This window comes from Camellia sinensis, chromosome 4 (genome assembly GCF_055761805.1).
Source record: "Camellia sinensis isolate YWXY chromosome 4, ASM5576180v1, whole genome shotgun sequence".
In the NCBI taxonomy this organism is placed as follows: Eukaryota; Viridiplantae; Streptophyta; class Magnoliopsida; order Ericales; family Theaceae; genus Camellia; species Camellia sinensis.
The window spans coordinates 156,315,588-156,321,587 of record NC_138964.1 but is presented as its reverse complement, the minus strand read 5'-3'; positions in this window follow the sequence as shown (position 1 = coordinate 156,321,587).

The following is a 6,000-nucleotide window of genomic DNA, read 5'->3' as shown; positions in this document are numbered from 1 at the left end:
TGCAGTGTGTGTGCATGTGTTCAAGTTTAAACAAATGTCGGGTGCGGGTGTGCTCATGGTGAACTAAGCATATGATGTATCAGTGTGTATGGGTTATTCAGTTAAAGAACAGTATCGACTATCGAAGTTATACAGTCTACATTGCAGAAAGTAAAGAGGGAAAGAATATACCTCAGCGGCGCCGAATGATAGGTGTGACTCTGGCTCGCGTAGCAAGAGCTCCAGTGGCACGCCTCGTGCGTAGCTCTTAAAGTGGCGAATGCCATCGGGAGGCAACACGTGTATCGCCGGCCGGTAGGTCACCGGGTCGAATGGTCGGATGCGAAGAGGTAAGAGCTCAACCTCGGGGTCCATATCCATCTCTGGGGGAGTCCCACCTTGTGGAATGTCATCTACCATCTCAAGAAGAGTGCGAAAATGGCCGAAAGTGTGAAGAAGGGGTGAAAATGCGAAAAGTCAACCCAAAAGTCAACCTCGAGGGGTGAGAAATGGGAGAAAAGGTCACAGTTTGGGAAAAGGCACAAAGATCGAGGGTAACTTGGGGGAAACAAACCCCAAGTGGTGGAAATCGAGAATGTGACACCGAGAATATGTTTCGTTCGGTTCAAAATGTGTGAAACAGAAAGGGTTTCGCGAATCAAACGATGGGGGAGGCTCGAAAACAAGAGAAAAACAAGGATCTAAGGTTGGGAAATCACCTAGAGAGAGAAAGGAATGATTTTCGAGCTTGGAGAAGTGAGAATATAGGGTTTGGAACCCTATATTTAAAAGACCAGAGGCAAAAAGACAAAACTGCCCCGAAATTGCCATTTTTAGCCGATTGGCCAAATTATTAGCCGATCGACTAAATATTTGGCCGATGATATCATTTGATGGCCGATGGATGGCCGACAGCCTCCCCTTGCGGCCGATGCACTTCAAATACCCTTGTTTGGGTCAATTATGTTGTTTGGAACCCTCATTCCTCAAGAAAGTGAAAGAAAGTACATTTTTGAAGCTTAACCGGCCTCCGTGTTGACCTCGAACCGTGTCTTTCGTGTGCGATGCTCGGTACACGCAAGGTGTATCCTTTTCCGTATCCTTTTGTATCTTGCGAGATTCAAAAATTACTTTAAATATGTTGCATTATAATGTTTTGTCATGTTTTTAATAAGCGCGCTTGTCATACGTGTTTTCACTCTTGCATTTAGCATGCCTCATCTTTGGTCTGAAGTTGCATCTCAGCATTGCGAATAGTGTACCTCTACCATGCTTGCATTGTCATGCACATCTCTTTCTTGCTTCATACATTGTATGCATTGTCGCGCATGCTTTACTTACATGTTTTTTTTTTTATGCCTTCCTTGCTTTACATGTTATTTGCATTATTTTGCATATCATCTATAACTTGCGTTGTCTAGCTCGTTATTTGGATTGTTTTGCACCTTCTATAACTTGCGTTGTCTCGCTCGTTATTTGCATTGTTTTGCATATCATATATAACTGGCGTTGTCTCGCTCGTTATTTGCATTGTTTTGCATATCATCTATAACTTGCGTTGTCTCGCTCGTTATTTGCATTGTTTTGCACCTTCTATAACTTGCGTTGTCTCACTCGTTATTTGCATTGTTTTGCATATCATCTATAACTTGCGTTGTCTCGCTCGTTATTTGCATTATTTTGCATATCATCTATAACTTGCGTTGTCTCACTCGTTATTTGCATTGTTTTGCACCTTCTATAACTTGCGTTGTCTCACTCGTTATTTGCATTGTTTTGCACCTTCTATAACTTGCGTTGTCTCGCTCGTTATTTGCATTGTTTTGCATATCATCTATAACTTGCATTGTCTCGCTCATTATTTGCATTGTTTTGCATATCATCTATAACTTGTGTTGTCTAGCTCGTTATTTGCATTGTTTTGCACTTTCTATAACTTGCGTTGTCTCGCTCGTTATTTGCATTGTTTTGCATATCATCTATAACTTGCGTTGTCTCGCTTGTTATTTGCATTGTTTTGCATATCATCTATAACTTGTGTTGTCTAGCTCGTTATTTGCATTGTTTTGCACCTTCTATAACTTGCGTTGTCTCGCTCGTTATTTGCATTGTTTTGCATATCATCTATAACTTGCGTTGTCTCGCTTGTTATTTGCATTGTTTTGCATATCATTTAACTTGCGTTTTTTCGCACCCCATCTAACTTAAGTTGTTTCGCACGTTCTACTTGTATTGTTATGCATTTTTCACTTGCATTGCTATGCATGTTTCTAACGATATTGTACCTGTTAAGTTTCTTTCTTTTGCAGGCACGATATTGTATGTACGGTTCATTTGAAGCTAGCGCGACCAGACGAACCGGACGGTATCGTATGTACTTCGCGTGAGACGTAGCGAGAATTGTGTAATTCTCTTACATCCTTTCTGCATGTAATGTAGTTCGATTCTTATTTGCTTGCTTAAACTATTGCATGTTATGCTTCATTACAGCTCTCTCTGCATGATCATAAGTTATGCTCTGCATCGTGCATGTCCTTTGCATCTTGCCCCTGCCTGCGGGCGCATATCTTTATTATCTTGTATGCTTGTCTAACTCTTCAGCCTTGTCAAAAATGGGTCGTCTCTAGGCTTTGACATTCACACCCGTCATTTTATGACTTTCGAGTTCTGTCAAAGAGGGGCAACTGTAGACACCCCATTTTTTACCGTCCTTTGGACGTCATCGTTTGAACACTCGATGATCATCCATGCTCATGTTCGTTTTGAGTTCCCAAAGGTCTCGGCCGCGCACCTTGCTTTAGGATCTCTCAACTTGTCTGTTTTGTGCTTGGTTGTGGACCAAACACTTGTGTTTTTGCTTCTGAGGGAAGATGGTGGCTTGTTGGCCATCCCCTCAACCCATCAGCCAAGGCATGATGCCATCGGCCTTGTGTTCTTGTCATCGGCCTAAAGTGTTGGCCGATCGGCATTCCTTTTGGTCGGTCGGCACTTATGTTGGTCGATCGGCCTTATTTTTTAGCCGAGACCTTTCCATCTACTTTTTGCAGATATTTTCTGCCAGCTGTGACAGCTGGTATCCACAACTCACATCCTCCATACACATGTATAGGGGGATTTGTTTCAAGACTCAAGCTTGCTCAACAAGCTTGAGAATTGGAATTCTATAAGAAGGGAGCCCCTCCTCCCTTCTCAGAGGTTTAGAAAATGGAGTCTTGAGAGATAGATATACATTTGTATCTATATCTATTTGTTGATCCTTGTTTTGTGCTCTAAAGTGTCTTTTTTTCTTACTATTGCACACAAACACCTAGTAGAACATCATCCTTTGGTTGCTGAGGTCCTTAGGGGTTGTTTTTAGTGTTCTTGAGCTGGTTTTGGCGAGAGGAGGCTGCTGGAGTAGTATTCCTGAAGGTGTTCTTCAAGTGTGAGCTTCTTGCTTTTAAATCCCCATTTTTGCTTAAGCTTTTAGACCTATTTGCATATTGTTTTAAGCTTAACTCTAAACTATAAAAAGTTCTGATTTTGCATGCTTGAGACCTTTCTTTAAGGTCACTTTTTTGTTTGGGGTTGTTTACCCCCCCTTAGGCCTTGTTTGGCCTTGCTTTTGTGCCTTCTTTGTGAGTTTCGGGATCATTTTGTTTTGGCCTTCGCACCACTAAAATCCCTCTCCAAAGGCATTTCAGTGGTGGGGATGGTGTTTTAAGGTCCCAAAAAGGAGAGGGTCATTCCCTCTCCATGTGTCTTCAATACTTGCCTCGAATGCCTCATGTGTGAGCATGTTTGTTAGGCTTGTTTTAGCTTGTATATTAGCATGTATTTGTGGTTATTTTGGTGAGGCTTACCCCTGTTTTTGCTTGGATTGATCGCTCCATGCATGGTTTATACACTTGTAGTGTAAATCATACACACTAGTCTTGTATGCTTCATGAAGTACCATGTCATTCTAGCCTATGTTGTGTCCACTTCAGCATGTATTTGGTGTTGTCTTACCATGTCATACCTCTGTTTAGGTTTGGTTTGGTTAGCCTTTGCATGCCTCATGCACTTGTAGTGCATTTCCATGAAATTGCCTTAACATGCTTTGTGCTTTAGGCCATGTTTTTAGCATGATTTTGGCTTGACCCAAAGAAGCTTTTAGCCTTGTTTTATCATGCTTAAGGTCTGTTTGGTTTTGTTTTGGTCATGCTTGCATTGTTTTGTATAGCCATGGTTCAACCTAACTTGTTGGCTTTGAGTGTCCAAGTCATTAGTATGCATTGCTAGGACTATTCTTATGATTTGGCATCATTCCATATGAGATTTCAGTCCATGAAGTGTGGCCATACACTTGCATTTGTCATCTTCTCCATGTATTGGAAGGCTGATGTTTTATGCCTCATGAATGGATCATTGTGCATGCCTCCATACTTAGGTCTTTGGGATGCCATCTAAGTGGGGTTTTGGCCTTGATTTACCATGCCATAACTCTGCTTTTCATTGGTTGAGTCATGCCATGTTTGGTTTTGATAGATGTAGTATAACACCTCTTTTGTAGCCTTGCATGCCTCATGCTTTTGGACTTTTGTTCTAGCTTGTGTTTGCTAGGTTTAAGCTTGTTTTTTGGCCCTATCTTGACCTGCCTTGAGACTGTTTTGGGTGCCCATGGCCCTTTGGGGCTTGCCTTGCATAGCCATGGTTTGAGTTCCTTGGCTAGCCTTAAGCTTTAGGCTTTTTTGCATGCTATATTTGCTTTGTTTGGTTGATTTGGCATCATTCCTCACATATTTTCAGAGCTTATTACATTTCCACATTCTCATGTTTGTCACACCTTGCTCATGTTTGAGAGTTGTGTCCTGTTGCCTAGCTTATGGGCCAATTGGCATGCATGTTTGTTTTGCATTTTGGTACCATCATTTTAGCACTTTTGGCCACTGATTTGGGCATGTTTGAGAGCTGTCCATTTTAGTTTAAGCCCATTTTTGCATGTTGTTGCATGCTTGATTTGCATGTTGTTGCATGCTTGTTGCATACTTGGTACACTGCATGTTGTTACATGCTAATTCCATTACATGTTGTTGCATGCTAATTTTATCGCATCATGCTTGCATGTTTGCATAGCATTATGTGTGCATGCCTTGCCTCTTGATCAAACATGATAGAGGTTGAGATCTCTTATGTGATTTTGTACATTCATCCCACATCGAATTGCACACTTGGCTTATTTGGCCATCATGCATTGGAATGCGTGATTGGTGGCCTGAGGATCGAGAACTACACACCTTTGATCCTTAAATATGATAAGGGGTGTAGTTGCAAACATTTTCTTGCAAATGTATTGCCATACCTCTATTTGTCCTCTGCTGCAGCAAAACAGCATTTTGCAGGAAAAGATGGCCGATCGGCTATCTGGTGTGCCGATTGGCTAAAAGTGTTTAGCCGATGACCTCATAAATGGTCGATGACACCTTTCCTTTGGCCGATGGCTTCACTATTTGGACAATGGCCTCTCAACATGTCCATGAAGTGGTTCTAGAGTATCACAGGACTTTTCACAGTTTTCAGAGGTACAAAACAGTACAAACAGAGGCAACATGAGGCATGGAAACGGATTTTCGAGCGAAGCCGATCGAGCATGAATTTGTCCCTCTTATCAAGGCCACTTTACCCTTTTTGTAGCTTAATTAATTTGTTTAATTAGTTAAGAGTTGTGTAATAATTAATTAGCTTGTTAGTTGATTTGTATTATTTTTTCGGACCCTCCGTCGAGAGGGCATAATTTTGTAATAAGCGCGCGTGTGTGTGATGCATGTCTTCCAACCCCATGTCTTTCTCCCTTTTATTTAACTGCTTACGATGGTTAGTTTTAGGGCATATTTCATTTAGCATCCTTATGCTATGCATGTTTGCATCATTCATCTGTATTGCATGCACCGGGCTCGACGCATTATACTAACTGCATTGTATTTTAATTCCTACTTGAATACATGTATCAAATTGTCGCATCTCATATGCCATCTTAGAATAGCCGAACCTATTTCTAGT